General features: G+C 48.0%; 1 protein-coding gene across 1 annotated transcript in view; it reads right to left on the bottom strand.

The window, feature by feature from the left end:
- LOC120639959 (3-ketoacyl-CoA synthase 6-like) overlaps positions 1-21,201 on the bottom strand; it is a 48,881-nt gene that overhangs the window by 1,870 nt on the left and 25,810 nt on the right. The gene's annotated exons all lie outside the window — the stretch shown is intronic.

Raw genomic sequence — 21,201 nt, 5'->3', positions numbered from 1 at the left:
TTTTGACACTCTAGTGATGTATTTAATCAGGCTCACATTGAAACCATCTAGAAGCTAAAAAAATCTTTATTTCGAAACAAGTATACGTCGTTAATCTCCATCCAACGGTGATGGCACTACCTTTCAGGGATACACGATGCGCTATAAGGACGTCTCAAATCGGTTGGTCGCATCACCAGCACTTCCGATTGATAAGAAGACATCATTTGACGCAGTCAACATGCCCGTTGTTGTACTGAGAGCATATCAACGAGCATGCTGACTGTGCCTATTAATCGTAAATGTTGGTGCAGCGACTGGCCGATTGGTGACATCTTTGTACCGCACCGTGTCCCCCCGAAAGGCAGTGTCATCACCGCAGGGTTGAGGTTACTGACATATACATTTTCAGAAATAAAGATTTATTTTTCTTCTAGAGGGTTTCTGGATATTGAAAAGAGTGTACTCCTGGAACTGAAGGGTGTCAAAGTAATTAGAAGTTATAGAGATTTATTTCAATTAATTAGAGATTTCTTGAGGATTAATGATACATTTCGTCTTTTTTATATGATTTCATTGTTATTTGCAAGAGTTATTAATCTGATCATTGTAATTGTAATAGTAAATAATTTTTGCATTGTAATGGTAAGAATTTATAATTTTGTGGAAAATAAAGGTATTTTTCAGTAAAATATGGCTTCAGCAGCTGGAGGGAGTGGCGCCGGTGGGGGTGATCGTTGTCCTTCTGGAGAGAAGGGCACAATTTGAGTAGGTCGTCGGTCCAAAAAACCTAGTGCTTTTCATAGGGCAGCGATCCGTTATTTGGAAAAAGAATATAGAGAATACATGGCAAGGGGCGAGGAACCTCCATTTGATCTTGAGGATTTATTGCGGCGTTACGGTTCATCACCACCAAACTCGGAGGTTTCAGCTCCGCCATCTTCTTCTGCGCCAGCAAGAAATCCGTTAGAGCATTCTACGTTCCAACGCAAGGACGGTTGAAAACCAATGTGTTGTTGACCGAATTTTTAAGTTTCATGTATAGTACTCCTTTGTTAAGTTCTGTAATGGATTAAGTACTCCTTTTAATTAATCAAGATGTATGATGGATATTGCATATCTTTTAATTATTCATGTTATGTTACATTTAGTTTAATTTAGGTTTGATATATTTTATTTATTCGATACGTGTAAAGAATTCAAATCGATTTATTTAAAATGCAGATGGACCAGCAATGGATGTACAATGCTGACCGACGTTTGAAAGAATTCATTGATGGCCTGCATTATTTTTTGTCTGTGGCTGAGGCAAACAAGCAGAATGGTTTTATGTGCTGCCCGTGTGTTCATTGCAACAATAACAAGGATTACTCATCTTCAAGAATCCTACACAGCCACATTTTCGCAAATGGTTTCATGGAGAAGTATGTTTGTTGGACGAAGCACGGAGAACAGGGGGTTACCATGGAAGACAATGAAGAAGAAGATTTTGACGACCACTTTTCTGGGAATGCTGGAATCGGTGCATTCGAGGACGATATTCCCATGGAAGAGCCCGAAGTAGATGTAGCAGAAAATGATCCCAGCGACGATCTGGGGCAGGCATTGCACAATGTGCAGACTGATTGTTTCCCAAGTCTCTGAACTATAAATATGTACCCTATGTTATTCATAAAAGAGAGAACGTCATCACGTCTCGCAAACAACAATTCTCGGCGCATCGCCATCCCTAACCCTAGGGTTTCATCCAAGTAAGCGCCATGCTATCCTGATCGCTTCTCGCGATCAGGGCAGCGTTGTTCTTGCTTTTACCTTGGTATTACTCGTGCTGAAGCATTTTTGATGGCAAGTAGTACTAGTTATCTTGGTGTTCGTAGCACAGTCTTAGTAGATCTATCATGCTTTTGTTGCTTATTGTCTACGAATATCATGTTGTCTTTACGCGATCATGTCATCATCTTATACTAGCTCTTGTTGCATAGAGTTAGCTGCGTAAAGGCAACACCCTGCTTCTTTTCCATCTAATAGATCTATTATATTATGGTTTGCTCTTATTCTTAAGAGTTGGTGTAATATTTGCTAGGTTAGGCCTTCCAAACGGATTGGATGATCCGGTGATGTGTTAGATGCTTTGCTTTAGTCCTAACAGGGAATTGATCTGGGAATCGGCTCTTGCTAGTTCTTAGGCCTCTGTTTTTTGTTATGGTTTAGTTATTTATTATGTTCATTAGGCCCAATCACGTGTAGGATGTTCCGATCTAGCAGTGAAGTTTTTACCATCGTAGATTAGATTAGCTAGGTTTAATTGAAGCAGTCTCCATAATTACATGCTTCATCCACTGATATCAGATACATAGATCTGATCTGACACCGGGACTCGATCGGCTCTTTAAAGCCAATGCAAGAGTCGTCCCGGGGAGCCGACCCCATGGCTCGGACTTACGTTTCCACATGTTTGTATATGCAGGCAAATCGTCGCAAGCACGTTCGTACCTTCCTGATCGGGTATAGATCAGGTGGCACACCCGACATTCTCCGGAATCTTCGGTTGCGTGATGGAATTGCGGGCCGTCGACGAGGGAGCAGTGCCTGCCAGCGCTCCGGTGACCTCCCGGCTCTTCGTGTTGCCTGTCGCTGCTCGCCGGTGGGTTTCGACCGACAACACATTTTGGCACGCCAGGTGGGACCTTCATTAACAACAATGCCCGCCGCAGAGATGACAGGAGCTCATGACTAAGCACCGGTTCCGCCAGTCACCAAGCCTGTCATGTATAAAGATCTGACTCTGGAACATAAGCAGAAATATGATGAGGTCAAAGCTCAGTTCGAAGCCGATCTCATCGGCTCCTTTGAGAGGACCCGCAACCATGGCATCAGGTGGAAGGGGTTCTCACCAGAGGGTGCTCTCGACAATGTTGATATGTCTGTGCCGTCAGAGGAGCGCACCAGGGCCCTACGCCAGGAGATGAACTATATGGTGGCTCATACGCTTAATCGGCACTCAGAAAGCCTGGTGAACGAACTTGAGCGCGTGGCACATCGCGTTGACCAGGAGGTGATCAAGAACCAGTACTCCCCATCAGGACCAGTCCTCGGGAGCCAAAGGGGGGAAGTTGCACTGCAATCTAGGCCGCCAGTGTCCTACTCGCTCGCGGCAGCAGGACAGCAGAGTTTGCCGATCTATGTCGTACACAAGATCGGCGGTGATCCTGGAGAAGGCCAGTTCCTCACCGAGCCACCCAAGGAGATCCCGTACGGCTATACGTGCGCATACATTCCTGACAGCGTCAATCCAACACGCTCGGTGCAGTTGGTAAACCCAGGAGCTTCTGGAGCAGACGCAGAGAAACAAGCGTGGCTGGCAAAGTATGCTACTGGGCCGAGCGCTGAGCCATTGGCCCCAGGAGTTCTTAGTGTGGAGCAGGTCAGTGCAATACTGAGAGACCAGTTTGGCATCCTGCCCAAGAGAACAGCGGTCGGCTATTCCAAGCCGTATCCGAGTGATTACGACTTAATCCCGTTGCCACCCAAGTATCGGCTCCCTGAGTTCACCAAGTTCAACGGGTCAGAAGGAGCCAGCTCCATCGAGCATGTGAGCCGATACTTAGCGCAGCTTGGGATGATCTCAGTGTCAGATCCGTTGAGGGTCCGGTTCTTCGGCCAATCTCTTGCAGGCCCAGCTTTTGGATGGTACGCGTCATTGGCTCCAGATTCTATTCAAACTTGGAGGCAGCTGGAGGATCAGTTCCATACTCAGTATCACTCAGAGGCTGCTGAAGCTGGGATTGCCGACATCGCCCAAGTCAGGCAGAAGCGAGGAGAGACTGTGTCGGAATACATACAGCGCTTCAGAGAGGTCAAGAATCGACGCTACTCGTCACGCATCACGGAGATGGAGGCAGTCGATTTGGCAGTTCTGGGACTCGCTAAGCCAATCAAGGATATGGCTTTCCAGTTGGAGTTCGCATCTCTGGCGCACCTGGTCTAGAAGCTTACGGCATATGAGCTTTACCATCCTGAGCTGTACCAGGACAAGTTCAAGCGCCATGTGAACATGGCCCAAGCGGATGAATCTAAAGACTCTGGTAAGGAACAAGAAGTGGCCATGGCAGAGTGGACTCGGGGGGCAAACCCCGTCCCGTGCAAATGGATCAAACAGCAGGGGCTTGTGAAGAGCTTCGACTTCGATGTGGCCAAAGCAGAGCAGATATTTGATCTGCTCCTCAAAGAAAAATAGCTGAAGCTCCCAGAGAATCACAAGCTACCAACCGCACAAGAGTTGTAGGGGAGGTTTTACTGTAAATGACATCACTCGTTCACTCATGACACTGGTGAATGCAAGGAGCTGCGTCGTCAGATTCAATCGGCTATCGAGCAAGGCCGATTAATCCTGGCTCAACACATGATGAAGGTCGACACGAAGCCCTTCCCACAAGCCAACGTGGTAGAGTTGTCGGACTTCACTCCTACAGGCCAGAATTTTTCGTTCCAGATCAACATGGCGGGGCCTGTACACCGTCGTGACGAGCAAAGGAGAGAGGCTATTTCTGGCAAATGGCCCCAAGATCAAAATAAGCCAGGGCGGCAGCATATTACTGAAGAACAAGTGCGTCACATCCGTAATCATCTTCCAGCTTCCGAACGGCTTCTGGAAAAATATGAATATCAGCACAAGCTGCGTCGCCGATATCAATCGGAAGAAGAGGATTATGAGCACCACACAGGGAGGATGCTGGGAAGACGCCAAGCTATACACGACCACTGGCATTGCCCGTTCTTCAGGTACTGTTGGAATTCCGGCATGAGCCGATTGCCCACTATAGATGATTGTCTGGAGTGCAGGCCTCGGACACACTAGTCAGGCGAGACATCGGTGTTCCGGTGCTTGGGGCCCATAGTGCTTCACGACGATCACGTTGAGCGGCCGACCAGGGGTGATCTCGAGACAGAAGAAGAAGACAGGTACCATCGCCCACGGTGGTGTCCTGACGGGCTTAATCGCTCGCAGAAGCGCAGAGTGTAGTGCTTGCACAATCTAGAAGAGGCAGAAGCATGATACCTTGACGTGCTGAGGAAGGCGCGTCCGGATCTCGCGGAACAGGTTAGGCACGCGCGAAGGGTGGAAAGGCACCCTCCAAGAAAAGAGTGGCGCCCCAAGCAGACAAAAGCCGATGAAAAGCCATCGGCTGATGTGAACATGGTAATCGTGCTCCCATCAGAGTTCCGGGCACCCCAGCCGGAGGATTTGCCTATTGCGCAGTTGGATCTTGGCCCCCAGCCGATCATCTTCGAGAAGCCAAAGGAAAAAAGCTACAAACATTTGAAGGGGCCGTATCTCAAGGGCTTCATCAACGGTAAACCCGTTAACATGATGTTCGTTGACACTGGTGCTGCAGTCAACCTGATGCCATATTCAGTGCTGCGCCAGTTGGGACGTTCTTCTGCCGACCTCATCAAGACCAACGTGATGCTCAATGACTTCAACGGGCAACCATCAGAGGCAATGGGGGTTCTCAATGTGGAATTGACAGTGGGCCGCAAGACGATCCCGACTTCGTTCTTCATCGTCAACAGCAAGAGTACATACACGATGCTGCTTGGGAGAGATTGGATTCACACCAACTGTTGTATCCCTTCCACGATGCATCAGTATCTGGTCCAATGGGATGGCGATGAAGTAGAAGTGGTTCATGCAGACAATTCCAGTGAGGTCTCGCTCGCAGATATGAATGTCTGGGACGCAGAAGGACAAGAGCCAATCTCAGGGATTTCACTGGAAGACTGTGATCGGATCGAGGCGACAAAAAATGGACTAAGGCTGGTCTTATCCACCGGCCTCACAAAGTAAACACGTCCTGGCATGCTACGGGTGTAATAGAGTTAGAGAGGCCGGTCCCAGCGACCGGTCCCAAAAAATAGAAAAACCCTATTTGGGGTCGGGATTGTTACATCATGTACATACGATGGCCTGCTCTGGCAGTAGGCCACTCATTGACTATTTGGTTTCGAATGGTAATGGAAGCATAGAAACGGCCAGCCCGTGCGGTTGGCCAAATAATTTTTCTTGTCATCTCCCTATGTTTGCCACTGATCTTGTGGATAACGAAGACTCGCCCACGTTCGCAGCTGATTTTTCAGACGACGGCAAGCTGGGATACGGGTTCACATCAGCTGATGATTTAGAGGAGGTTGACATCGGTCCTGGGGATAAGCCACGGCCAACATTTATCAGCAAAAAGTTGGATCCGGACTTGTGTGAGGAGATGATTGCACTGCTGAAAGAGTACCGGGATTGTTTCGCAAGGGTCTACACTGAGATGACCGGTCTGGACAGAAGCATCATCAAGCATCGGCTCCCGCTCAAGAAGGGTTTCGGCCGTTTCAGCAACGAGCACGTCAGATGAAGGCCGAAGTCCTAGATGAAGTCAAGAAAGAGGTAGAGAAGATGTTGGATGCTGGGTTCATCAGGCCGTGTCGGTATGCAGAATGGATCTCCAGCATGGTACCGGTACAAAAGAAGGATGGCCGATGGCATGTCTGCGTCGATTTTAGAGATCTCAACAGGGCGACGCCAAAGGACGAATACCCGATGCCTATTGCAGAGACATTGATCAACGCAGCTGCCGGCCACAAAATGATGAGTTTTATGGACGGTAATACTAGCTACAACCAGATCTTCATGGCCCCAGAAGATGTGAACAAGACTGCGTTCAGAGTACCAGGCGCGGTCGGCTTGTTCGAGTACTTAGTTATGAACTTTGGATTGAAAAATGCCGGTGCAACGTACCAACGTGCCATGAATTACATTTTTCATTATCTCATCGACAAACTAGTAGAAATTTATATTCATGATGTAAACTAGTAGAAATTTATATTCATGATGTCGTGGTCAAGTCCAAGTCAGCTGGGGGGCATCTAGAAGATCTGTGTTGAGTCTTGGAGCGGACTCGGAAGTTTGGGCTCAAAATGAACCCGATGAAATGTGCTTTTGGAGTATCGGCCGGTCAATTTTTGGGATTCCTGGTGCATGAACGGGGAATCGAGATCGGCTTGAAGAGTCAAGAAGCTGTGAAAATGATGAAGCCACCTACTACGAAGAAAGAATTGCAGAAGCTCATCGGTAAAATTAACTTTGTCAAACGATTTATTTCTAATCTATCTGGGCGCATCGAACCATTCATGGGTTTAGTGAAGATCAAATCCGATGATGAGTTTCGCTGGGGGGCAGAACAGCAACAAGCTTTCGATGAAATCAAAGAATATTTATCAAAGCCTCCAGTGTTGGTTCCTCCTCAGCAAGATAGGCCGTTCTATGTGTACCTATCTGTGGGTGACACTTCCATTGCTTCGGTGTTAATCTAGAAGCACGACGGCCAGGAGAGGGTGGTTTTCTACCTTAGCAGGCGCATGTTAGACGTCGAGACCAGGTATCCTGAAATCGAGAAGCTTTGCCTTTGCTTATTCTTTACATGTACAAAGCTTCGTCATATTTTGCTCTCGGCGGAAACAATTGTCATATGCAAATCGGATGTCATAAAGCACATGCTGTCGGCTCCTGTTCTGAAAGGCCGGCTTGGAAAATGGATGTTTGCATTGTCAGAGTTCGATATTCGATATCAGCCTGCAAAAGCAGTCAAAGGACAGGCACTGGCGGATCTTGTTGCAGACAGGATCAGCACTGATATTGCTGCACTATTTATTCAGTGCTTGGGCTATGTTTTTTGATGGATTGGCTTGTGATGATGGATGCGGTGTGGGAATTCTGTTGGTCTCACCTCGAGGGGCGACTTACTCCTTCTCCATCAGGATGACTGCCCCATGCACCAATAATTTGGTGGAATATGAAGCCGTTCGCAAAGGGATGGAACTGCTCCTCGAAGCTGGTGCAGAAGCGGTGGAAATTTTTGGAGATTCAAAGCTGGTGATTTCTCAGCTCACGGAAGAATATAGAAGTGAGAGCGAGGCTCTTTTTCCGATATGGATGCAGTACCGTGAGTTGATGTCACAATTCAGGTACATCAATTTCCACTGGAAACGCAGGACTCTGAACAATGAAGGCAATGATTTGGCACAGATGGCTTCCGGGTACAAGGAAACGGCCGATGGGGTCGACGTAAGTAGTTGCTTTTTTAATTCATTTGAATTATTTGTTACTATTCCGAGATAGATAGGACATGGATGTACACTGTAAAAAGGACAGACACCTATTTTTGTGCAGAGCTTAACAAATTCATTCAAGTTGCTGAGAACCATGCAAGAAATGAGAAGACACAGCTGATGCATTTCCCATGCAATGACTGCCAGATTTGAGAGTATTCAGTGACCCAACTATAATCAGATCGCATGTGATTGTGAGAGGTTTTGTCAAGGACTACACGGTCTGGAAGAAACATGGCGAGACGGATGCTCCATGTCAGGCGGATAATCCACTTGTTGAAATCGTACAAGACGAGGATTTTAACAGATTGGTTTATTCTTATTTCATGGCGGCGGAGATGATGATGATGTCGACGACAATGATGATGATGCTGATGATGATGATGGTGGTATTGGTGGATCCCATGGTGATGACGTCGACTGTCCCATGGATGGTGATAGTAGTGATGATGAACTTGACAATGGTGATTTTCTCGGCCAGTTGTTGCGCCACACCAAAGCGGAGGTATTGGTTGCTAGTGCCCGCAGATTAGCAAACTTCGAGACGGTGAAAAAATCAGCTGAGGAACTTATTTATGACCGCTCAAAGGGATGCCCGAAACACTAGACCATGCTTCATTTCATACTTGAGCTGTGAGTCTGAAGGCTAAGCATAGTTGGTCAGATGGTAGTTTCAATGATCTGCTGCGTATCTTGGCTAGGTTGCTTCCAAAGCCAAATAAAGTGCTAGCCAACACATACAGAGCAAAGAAGCTTGTCAGCCTATTCACCATGGGTGTGGAAAGAATCCATGCGTGTCCTAATCATTGTATATTGTAATGTGGGGACACTTTTAAAGACCTGAAGAAATAACCTATATGTTCCGCAAGTCGGTACAAAAACAATGCTGGATACTGTGGTGATGACAATCAAGATCCAACCAATGCGAATAAGGGGGCCTTCGTTGAGCCAGATGATGCTACTTTAGGCATTTCTGAGAAGTAGAGCAGAATTCCCGCCATGGTTATGTGGTACCTCCCAGTTTCCGATCGCCTTAGGCGTTTCTTCTCAAACCCAAAGGATGTTGAGCTGATGCGATGGTGGGATTCAGATAAGCGCAAAAAGGGTGACGGTAAACTCGGACATCCAGCTGATGCTCGGCAGTGGAAGAAATTCAATGACAAATACTATCTAGAATTTGGGAATGACCCACGAAATGTTCGGTTCACGTTGAGTACAGATGGAATGAATCCGTTTGGTGAAAGAAGTAGCACCCACAGCACATGGCCAGTGATACTAACAATGTACAGCCTGCCTACATGGCTGTGTCAGAAGAGGAAATATCTTTTGCTATCCATGCTTATACAGTGTCCCAAGCATCCCAACATTGATATAGATGTTTTTCTTGAGCCTCTGATGCAAGAGATGGAAACTTTATGAAAGGACGGTATCGATATATATGATGGTTTTGCACGACAGCCCTTTAATCTTAGAGCTATTATATTCATCACTATCCATGATTATCAGGCATTGTTTGTCCTGTCAGGACAGATCAAAGGAAGGACGGGATGCATGATGTGCGTGGATGACACCGTATCGTCTTTCCTTGAGGGTTCTCGGAAGGTAGTTTACCTTGGATACATATGTTTCTTGGTTGAGGGGCATATGTACCAAAGTAAGAAGTTCTATAATCATTTTGATGGCAACCCTGAATTCCGTTCTACTCCAGAACGACGAGACGGGCATTATGTTTTCAATATGGTCCGAAACATCAAGGTTATTTATGGGGAGAAGAAGGAAGATGGGAAGAAGATAAAGAGAGATAAGGCACCTATCGAAGGCGTACCATTCAAGAAACAGTCCATTTTCTACAAGTACTTGCCGTATTGGGCAGATCTTGAGGTCCGCCGTGCAATTGATGGTATGCACCTCAAGAAGAATGTGTTTGGTAACACAATTGGGCTCCTCCTAGGGACATCTGCCAAAACAAGGGATACGTACAAGTCACGACAGGACTTGGTAGCCATGAAGATAAGAAAAGATCTTCACCCTGTTGAAAAAGAGAATGGTAGATACGAACTTCCCCTAGCTAGCTACAACTTGACACGTGATGAGAAGAAGGCAATGTGCGAGAGCTTAAAAGGGATCAGAGTCCCTAGTCATTTCACGTCCAACATAAGGAAACTAGTGTCGATGAAAGATTTGTCACTATGCGGCTATAACTGTCATGATTGTCATGTGTTGCTGATGTTGTTCCTCCCGATTGCAATCAGAGCAATCAAGCCAGTATGTGTAAGGATGGTAATCACTCGGTTGTGTTACTTCTTCAATAGGATTTCACAAAAGGTGATAGATGAAGACGAGTTGCAGGATCTCAAAGAATTCATTGCGGAAACTATGGCGCAGCTCGAGATGTGCTTCCTTCCGGAGTTTTTTGACATAACCGAACACCTAATGATTTACATGGTCGACCAGATACGGGCACTTGGTCCACTTTACCTTCATGAAATGTGGACGTATGAACGTTTTATGTCCATCCTCAACCGATACGTACTAAATCGTGCTCATCCCGAGGGGTCCATGATAGAGGGGTATAGTACTGAGGAAGTCATCGAGTCTTGTCTAGGTTACGTAAAGGATTGTTATCGCCATAAATTAACAGGGTTAATTTATGGGCCGAAAGCAAGTTGGGCTTAAAGCAGAAGATTTAGAAGGCTTGTAAATCGGCTCCTGTGTGAGCATTTGGGCCACATGGGCCATGTATCTTTAGATTTAGTTCAAGATTAGAGATAGAGTCCGAATGGGACAAGATTAGTTTACATTGTTTCCCAAGTCTCCGGACTATAAATATGTACCCTATGTTTTCCATAAAAGAGAGAACGTCATCACGTCTCGCAAACAACAATTCTCGGCGCATCGCCATCCCTAACCCTAGGGTTTCATCCAAGTAAGCGCCATGCTGTCCTGATCGCTTCTCGTGATCAGGGCAGCGTTGTTCTTGCTTTTACCTTGATATTACTCGTGATGAAGCATTTTTGATGGCAAGTAGTACTAGTTATCTTGGTGTTCGTAGCATAGTCTTAGTAGATCTATCATGCTTTTGTTGCTTATTGTCTATGAATATCATGTTGTCTTTACGCGATCATGTCATCATCTTATACTAGCTCTTATTGCATAGAGTTAGCTGCGTAAAGGCAGCACCCTGCTTCTTTCGATCCAATAGATCTATTCTATTATGGTTTGCTCTTATTCTTAAGAGTTGGCGTAATATCTGCTAGGTTAGGCCTTGCAAACGGATTGGATGATCCGGTGACGTGTTAGATGCTTTGCTTTAGTCTTAACAGGGAATTGATTCGGGAATCGGCTCTTGCTAGTTCTTAGGCCTCTGTTTTTGGTTATGGTTTAGTTATTTATTACGTTCATTAGGCCCAATCACGTGTAGGATGTTCCGATCTAGCAGTGAAGCTTTTACCATCGTAGATTAGATTAGATAGGTTTAATTGAAGCAGTCTCCATAATTATATGCGTCATCCACTGATATCAGATACATAGATCTGATCTGACACTGGGACTCGATCGTATCTTTAAAGCCGATGCAAGAGTCATCCCGGGGAGCCGACCCCACGGCTCGGACTTACGTTTCTACGTGTTTGTGTATGCAGGCAAATCGTCGCAAGCACGTTCGCACCTTCCTAATCGGGTATAGGTCAGGTGGCACGCCCGACATTCTCCGAAATCTTCGGGCGCGTGACAGAATTGCGGGCCGTCGACGAGGGAGCAGTGCCTGCCAGCGCTCTGGTGACCTCCCGGCTCTTCATGTTGCCTGTCGCTGCTCGCCGGTGGGTTTCGGCCAACAACACATTCTGGCACGCCAGGTGGGACCTTCATTAACAACAATGCCCGCCGCAGAGATGACAGGAGCTCATGACCAAGCACCGGTTCCGTTGGTCACCAAGCCTATCACGTATGAAGAGCTGACTCTGGAACATAAGCAGAAATATGATGAGGTCAAAGCTCAGTTCGAAGCCGATCTCATCGGCTCCTTTGAGAGGACCCGCAACCATGGCATCAGGTGGAAGGGGTTCTCACCAGAGGGCGCTCTCGACAACGTTGATTTGTCTGTGCCATCAGAGGAGCGCACCAGGGCCCTACGCCTATATGGTGGCTCATACGCTTCATCGGCACTCGGAAAGCCTGCTGAACGAACTTGAGCGCGTGGCACATCGCATTGACCAGGAGGTGATCAAGAACCAGTACTCCCCATCAGGACCAGTCATGGGGAGCCAAATGGGGGAAGCTGCACTGCAATCTAGGCCGCCAGTGTCCTACTCACTCGCGGCAGCAGGACAGCAGAGTTCGCCGATCTATGTCGTACACAAGATCGGCGGTGATCCTAGAGAAGGCCAGTTCCTCACCGAGCCACCCAAGGAGATCTCGTACGGCTATACGTGCGCGTACATTCCTGACAGCGTCAATCCAACACGCTCGGTGCAGTTGGTAAACCCAGGAGCTTCTGGAGCAGACGCAGAGAAACAAGCGTGGCTGGCAAAGTACGCTACTGGACCGAGCGCTGAGCCATTGGCCCCAGGAGTTCTTAGTGTGGAGTAGGTCAGTGCAATACTGAGAGACCAGTTTGGCATCCTGCCCAAGAGAAAAGCGATCGGCTATTCCAAGCCATATCCGAGTGATTACGACTTGATCCCGTTGCCACCCAAGTATCGGCTCCCTGAGTTCACCAAGTTCAACGGGTCAGAAGGAGCCAGCTCCATCGAGCATGTGAGCCGATACTTAATGCAGCTTGGGATGATCTCAGTGTCGGATCCGTTGAGGGTCTGGTTCTTTGGCCAATCTCTTACAGGCCCAGCTTTTGGATGGTACGTGTCATTGGCTCCAGATTCTATTCAAACTTGGAGGCAGCTGGAGGATCTGTTCCATACTCAGTATCACTCAGAGGCTGCTGAAGCTGGGATTGCCGACCTCGCCCAAGTCAGGTAGAAGCGAGGAGAGACTGTGTTGGAATACATACAGCGCTTCAGAGAGGTCAAGAATCGATGCTACTCGTCACGCATCACGGAGAAGGAGGCAGTCGATCTGGCAGTTCTGGGACTCGCTAAGCCAATAAAGGATATGGCTTTCCAGTTGGAGTTTGCATCTCTGGCGCACCTGGTGCAGAAGCTTACGGCATATGAGCTTTACCATCCTGAGCTGTACCAGGACAAGTTCAAGCGCCATGTGAACATTGCCCAAGCGGATGAATCTGATGACTCTGGTGAGGAACAAGAAGTGGCCATGGCAGAGTGGACTCGGGGGGCAAACCCCGTCCCGTGCAAATGGATCAAACAGCAGGGGCTTGTGAAGAGCTTCGACTTCGATGTGGCCAAAGCAGAGCAGATATTTGATCTACTCCTCAAAGAAAAATAGCTGAAGCTCCCAGAGAATCACAAGCTGCCAACTGCACAAGAGTTGCAGGGGGGGTTATACTGTAAATGGCATCGCTCATTCACTCATGACACGGGTGAATGCAAGGAGCTGCGTCATCAGATTCAATCGACTATCGAGCAAGGCCGATTAATCCTGGCTCAACACACGATGAAGGTCGACACGAAGCCCTTTCCACAAGCCAACGTGGTAGAGTTGTCGGACTTCACTCCTACAGGCTAGAATTTTTCGTTCCAGATCAACATGGCGGGGCCTGTACGCCGTCGTGACGAGCAAAGGAGAGTGGCCGTTTCTGGCAAACGGCCCCAAGATCAAAATAAGCCAGGGCGGTAGCATATTACTGAAGAACAAGGGCGTCACATCCGTAATCAGCTTCCAGCTTCCGATCGGCTTCTAGAAAAATATGAATATCAGCACAAGCTGCGTCGCTGATATCAATCGGAAGAAGATGAGTATGAGCACCGCACAGGAAGGACGTTGGGAAGACGCCAAGCTATACGCAACCACTGGCATTGCCCGTTCTTCAGGTACTGTTGGAATTCCGGCATGAGCCGATTGCCCACTATAGATGATTGTCTGGAGTGCAGGCCTCGAACACGCTAGTCAGGGGAGACATCGGTGTTCCGGCGCTTGGGCCCAAAGTGCGTCACGACGATCACGTTGAGCGGCCGACCAGGGGTGATCTCGAGCCAGAAGAAGAAGACAGTTACCAACGCCCACGGTGGTGTCCTAACGGCTTAATCACTCGCAGAAGCGTAGAGTGCAGCGCCTGCGCAATCTAGAAGAGGCAGAATCATGATACCTTGACGTGCTGAGGAAGGCGCGTCCGGATCTCGCGGAACAGGTTAGGCACACGCGAAGGGTGGAAAGGCGCCCTCCAAGAAAAGAGTGGCGCCCCAAGAAGACAAAAGCCGATGAGAAGCCATCGGCTAATGTGAACATGGTATTCATGCTCCCATCAGAGTTCCGGGCACCCCAGCCGGAGGATTTGCCTATTGCGCAGTTGGATCTTGGCCCCCAGCCGATCATCTTCGAGAAGCCAAAGGAAAAAATCTACAAACATTTGAAGGGGCTGTATCTCAAGGGCTTCATCAACGGTAAACCTGTTAACAGGATGTTGGTTGACACTGGTTTTTTAGACGACGGCAAGCTGGGATACGGGTTCACATCAGCTGATGATTTAGAGGAGGTTTACATCGGCCCTGGGGATAAGCCACGGCCGACATTTATCAGCAAAAAGTTGGATCCGGACTTGCATGAGGAGATGATTGCGCTGCTGAAAGAGTACCGGGATTGTTTCGCATGGGACTACACTGAGATACCCGGTCTTGACAGAAGCATCATCGAGCATCGGCTCCCGCTCAAGAAAGGGTTTCGGCCGTTTCAGCAACGAGCACGTCAGATGAAGGCCGAAGTCCTAGAAGAAGTCAAGAAAGAGGTGGAGAAGATGTTGGATGCTGGGTTCACCAGGCCGTGCCGGTATGCAGAATGGATCTCCAGCGTGGTACCGGTACAAAAGAAGGATGGCCGATGGCGTGTCTGCGTCGATTTTAGAGATCTCAACATAGCGACGCCAAAGGACGAATACCCGATGCATGTTGCAGAGACATTGATCAACGCAGCTGCCGGCCACAAAATGATGAGTTTTATGGACGGTAATGCTGGCAACAACCAGATCTTCATGGCCCCAGAAGACGTGAACAAGACCGCGTTCAGAGTACCAGGCGCGGTCGGCTTGTTTGAGTACTTGGTTATGACCTTTGGATTGAAAAATTCCAGTGCAACGTACCAACGTGCCATGAATTACATTTTTCATGATCTCATCGGCAAACTAGTAGAAATTTATATTGATGATGTCGTGGTCAAGTCCAAATCAGCTGGGGGGCATCTAGAAGATCTGTGTTGAGTCTTGGAGCGGACTCGGAAGTTTGGGCTCAAAATGAACCCGAAGAAATGTGCTTTTGCAGTATCGGCCGGTCAATTTTTGGGATTCCTGGTGCATGAATGGGGAATCGAGATCGGCTTGAAGAGTTAAGAAGCTGTGAAAACGATGAAGCCACCTACTACGAAGAAAGAATTGCAGAAGCTCATCGGTAAAATTAACTTTGGCAGACGATTTATTTCTAATCTGTCTGGGCACATCGAACCATTCATGGGTTTAGTGAAGATCAAATCAGATGATGAGTTTCGCTGGGGGGCAGAACAGCAGCAAGCTTTCGATGAAATCAAAGAATATTTATCAAAGCCTCCAGTGTTGGTTCCTCCTCAGCAAGATAGGCCGTTCTATGTGTACCTATCCGTGGGTGACACTTCCATTGCTTCGGTGTTAATCCAGAAGCATGACGGCAACGAGAGGGTGGTTTTCTACCTCAGCAGGCGCATGCTATACGCCGAGATCAGGTATCCTGAAATCGAGAAGCTTTGCCTTTGCTTATTCTTTACATGTACAAAGCTTCGTCATATTTTGCTCTCGGCGGAAACAATTGTCATATGCAAATCGGATGTTATAAAGCACATGCTGTCGGCTCCAGTTCTGAAAGGCCGGCTTGGAAAATGGATGTTTGCATTGTCAGAGTTCGATATTCGATATCAGCCTGCAAAAGCAGTCGAAGGACAGGTACTGGCGGATCTTGTTGCAGACAGGATCAACACTGATATTGCTGCACTATTTATTCGTGCTTGGGCTATGTTTTTTGATGGATTGGCTTGTGATGATGGATGCGGTGTGGGAATTCTGTTGGTCTCACCTCGAGGGGCGACTTACTCCTTCTCCATCAGGATGACTGCCCCAGGCACCAATAATTTGGTGGAATATGAAGCCGTTCGCAAAGGGACTCGAAGCTGGTGCAGAAGTGGTGGAAATTTTTGGAGATTTAAAGCTGGTGATTTCTCAGCTCATGGAAGAATATAGATGTGAGAGCGAGGCTCTTTTTCCGATATGGATGCAGTGCCGTGAGTTGATGTCACAATTTAGGTACATCAATTTCCACTGGATACGCAGGACTTTGAACAATGAAGGCAATGATTTGGCACAGATGGCTTCCGGGTACAAGGAAACAGCCGATGGGGTCGACGTAGAAGTTCAATTTCTAGAACCTGCAGACTGGAGAGCCGATATCTTCAATTACTTGAAGGATTCGGCTCAGGAGGCACCCAGGAGGATAAGACTCAAGGCTCTGAATTATGTTCTAATAGGGGATGATATATTTTACAGAACCTTGGAAGGACTACTGCTTAAATGTTTGGGACCTTCAGAGTCAAATCGGCTCTTGCATAAGGTTCACGAGGGAACCTGCGGTACTCATCAATCGGCTCATAAGATGAAGTGGCTAATTAGGCGATCGGGTTATTACTAGCCCACTATGCTTGAAGATTGCTTCAAATATTACAAGGGATGTCAGGCTTGTCAGAGGTTTGGCAAAATTCAGATAGTGCCAGCATCAGTAATGAATCCTATCATCAAACCGTGGTCATTCAGAGGTTGGGCCATGAACATGATTGGTCAGATCAACCCGTCATCTAACAAGGGTCACCAGTGGGTCTTAGCTGCTACAGATTATTTCACAAAGTGGGTAGAGGCAATTCCCTTGAGGTCAGTAGCGTCAAGAGATGTGATCAGCTTTGTCAAAGAGCACATCATCCAAAGATTTGGGATTCCTCAAACTATTACAACCGATGGTGGATCGGTCTTTATATCAGAGGAATTCAGGAAGTTTGCCGATGACATGGGAATTAAGCTGATCAGATCATCTTCATACTATGCCCAAGCTAATGGACAAACTGAAGCATCCAACCAGAGCCTCATTAAGCTCATAAAGAGAAAGATTGATGAATATCCTAGACGCTGGCATGAGGTTTTGTCAGAAGCTTTGTGGGCGTATCGTATTTCATGTCACGGGTCCACCAAGACATCGCCGTACCATTTAGTCTACGGCCAAGATGCTATGTTGTTCTAGGAAATCACAGCTGGATCAAGGCGTGTCGAGTTCCAGAACGATATGACAACTGAACAATATGCAGCCTTGATGAATGACAATGTGGAGGACCAGCTAAGACTTTGGTCATTGGAAAAGATTAAGGAAAACAAGGCTAAAGTTGCTCGTGCATACAACAAGAAGGTCAAGCCAAAGAATTTCCAGGTTGGAGACTTGGTTTGGGAGGCAGTATGGCCATTGGGAAATAAAGATAAAAGTATGGCAAGTGGTCTCCAACTTGGCACGGGCCGTACAAGTTTGATCAGGTTTTGCCTGGGAATGCATACATGCTCAAGGAAATGGACGGCATCAAGTTTCCTGTTGCTGTCAATGGCCAGCAACTCAAGGAGTATTTCCCGAGCATGTGGGAAAGCGAGTAACAAGAGCCGATCAGATCCATCTGGCTGTACCAAGAGAGGCCAACACGTTGAGTTGGCCAGTAAAAAAAAGGGATATAGGCCAACACGTTGAGTTGGCTAGTAAAAAAAAAGAAAGAGATAGGCCAACTGTAACACCCGGTTTATAAAAGAACATAAACCGAGCAATCATATACGTGCCAGGATCAAGTCACACGTATATACAACAGAATGAACAGTATATCATAGCACATATCACGTAAAAAGACATAATAAAACGAAATACGAATGATATTTATTACATTAATGACAAAATGTCTGATACAGCGGAAGCGAAGTACAAAATACGATAAAGCTCTCCGAAGCTGAAGCAGGGCGCCACAGGGACGTCGACTGGGAGACGAACACCTAGAAGTCCTCGTAGTCCTGGTAGCGCTGGACGAACTCCCTCGTGTCGGCAGGAACTGAGCAGCAGTAGCGTAGCCAAGAGGAAAAAGTAGAGAAGAGGCAAGAGTGAGTACACAACTTGTACTCAACAAGTATAACACAAACTATGAGGCTCTAGGCTGGCTGACTCAACTGCATTAGCTTTTAAGTGTTGGCAAAATTTTATTAAAGCTATTTACTACGAGTTGATGAATTACCATTAACCCAGTTACATAGTAATTAGTCAAGTTTAATCATGTAACTACTGAGAAACCAAACCAAAACCAAGCCACCAAGGTAACCCCGAGAAGCACCTCCCTCGTCGGAAGGAGATAACTCCACTAATCAAAAGGAGGATCTGGGCCGCTCATAACCGTGAGCACGGCTAGTATACCAGTTTTACACTCTGCAGAGGTTGCACATCTTTACCCACAAGTCGTGAGCTACGCCAGTTGTTCATCACACTTCCTTAGGTGAGATGACTAGCGACTCACTACGAGGCCGTTACAAAGAATCTCGTTGGTAAGGCGTAACCGCGAGAGTTAGGTCAGCGACGATGGGGCCCACCTCCGGGGGTACAAGCACAGGAGCGCAATCCAAGCACAGACCAAGCCGGAGGAGCAGGGACCATTGAGGCTTACTACTCTTGCCCCGCAGGTAAGTTACTCCAAACCAAAAAGACCTAATTAGTAAGCCAAGTCTATCCCATTCTAGCCTTGTGGTAGCGCTGTTGTCCTAGGTTGTCGCTCTATGAACCGGTCCTTATGGAGAGTGGCCAACCAAGCACTAAGCACCGTGCTGGCCCCCTAAACCATGTTTCTACAAAAACCATCTTTTAACGAGACGTGAGCCACTCAAGCCACACAGAGTGCCACTCTCAGAATTAAGTTCAAGTAAACCATTAATCAAATTAATTAAAAAGGACCAGAGTGTGTTATAGCGCAGCAACCTAGCACAACTAACCAAAATGCAACCCAAGGATATATATAAAGGATATAAAGTGGCTAGGAAAGTCCTTATAGGCATACAGTATTAAAATGCAGTATGAAATTGTAATTAAAAGTGATAGGTTGTTCATGTTATACTTGCCTTCCTCGTACTGCTCCTGCTGCTGCTCAAAGTGCTCGGAAGATGGCTGCTCCGGGTATTGGTACTGGGGCTCCTGAACTGGATCAGCGTCTACTCACGAACACAGGGCCAAAACAATGCACAACAATAAGCATACAAGCAAACTCTAACAAAAAGCTAAAGAACAGTACATCAATACATAAAAACAGCAAGAAAAACTAAGCTAAACCTATTCTACTCGTTACAACGATCGCGTGGATATAAAGAACGCTAAAAACGGAGCTAAAACGCACAAACTAGGCCTAAAACAAGATTCAGGGGCTTAATTGTAAGAAAACTGAAGTTCCAGGGGCTTTTCTACAAAAACTGAGGACTAAAACGTAATTAAAGATTAGATATGAGGGCCAGCGTGCAAAAGACCAGGTGCTGGACCGCGGGTTTGAAATCTGGAAAGGTTAGGGGGACCCGTGTAAAAATTTGGGCTGATCTGTAAATATGTTTACACAGGCAAGGACTGCGGGTTGATAGTCAGAAAGGCGGGGGTCTCTTTAACAAAATTCCAAGGCCGAACCGGTACGCGTGGATCCAAGCCGTTGGATCGCGATCACGCGGCCCAGGACGAGGCGGTACCCCGATCTAATCTCGGTCGTGCGTCTAGGATCGGGCGGCCCAGGGAGGTTGGGCGCGGTGTGGCGGCGGGGACTCGCCGGGACAGAGGTCCCGCGGCGGCGCGTGGGGAAAAGCTCACCGGACTTAGCCAAGACCACCACTCCGGGGTCAATCCGACCCGAGCTTGGGTCAGGGAGTTTGTGCAAGGTGCGGGCAAACCGGTTCAGGGGTCGTGCGGTACTGTGGGGTGTTGCAGAGCCGCCACGGTGGAGCTACGGCGGCGGGGCATCGGCGAGTGGCGCCCGGACAACGGAGTGGCCTACGGCCTAAAAGGCTTAGCGCAAAAGAAAGCTCGGGGATCCAGGGTTCTTACCGAGGATTTGCGGTGGACTGATTGCGGCGCAGGGGAGCCGACGTCGTTGACCGGCGGCGGGATGCTGGCGGTGGCCGTGGATGGGTCGAAGCAGCGGTTCTCCGCGCCTCTGGACTCCACGGGCAGGCTCGGGGGAGGCGGCGTGATGGAATGAGGGGGCGCAGGGATGCGGGGCCAATTAAAGGAGGCCGGCGGGGATCCTGGGGATGCGCGCCGTGGAGGGCGCGACGCGATCTCCGGCGAGAAAAACGGATTTCGTTGGCGCAGTGGAGAGGGGAAGGTGACAAGGCTGCCAGGTGGGGCAGGTGGGTCAGCGGGGCACTGCGCTTGTGCGGGGTGGAGCGGGGGTCGCTGGCTGGACTGGGCCGGCTTGTCAGTCACGGGGAGGGAAACGCGGCTGAGAGCTGGCCTGGGAACGTGGGAGCGGGGCGAGCGGGCTGCGGGGGGGGGGGGGGGGGGGGGAAGCGGAGCGCTGGACTGGGCCAGGCGCGAGCTGCTGTGGGCCGCAGGGGAGAGAACGGGCCCGCGCTGGGCTGAGGAAAAGGGAGAAAGGTTGGGCCGGATCGGGCTGAGCGCGAGATTGGGCTGCGGGGAAAAAGGAATAGAGGAGAAAGGCTGGCCCGCTTCGGGTTTTGGTGGGCTGACTAGATTGGGTTCGGTTTCTGGGTTTTCTCGTTTTCTTTCTCTTTTCTTTTCCAACACACTCAAACTAATTTGAATTCAAATTTGAATTTGAATCCAACCCTAACATTCAAACAAAGTGAAAGCCATGCACCAACATGAATGCACCAATAAGTTGAACCTAAGATAAATTTTTAATTACTTTATGAAGCAAAAATTA

This window comes from Panicum virgatum, chromosome 7K, assembly GCF_016808335.1.
Source record: "Panicum virgatum strain AP13 chromosome 7K, P.virgatum_v5, whole genome shotgun sequence".
NCBI lineage: Eukaryota > Viridiplantae > Streptophyta > Magnoliopsida > Poales > Poaceae > Panicum > Panicum virgatum.
This window is presented reverse-complemented; position numbering and strand designations above follow the sequence as displayed.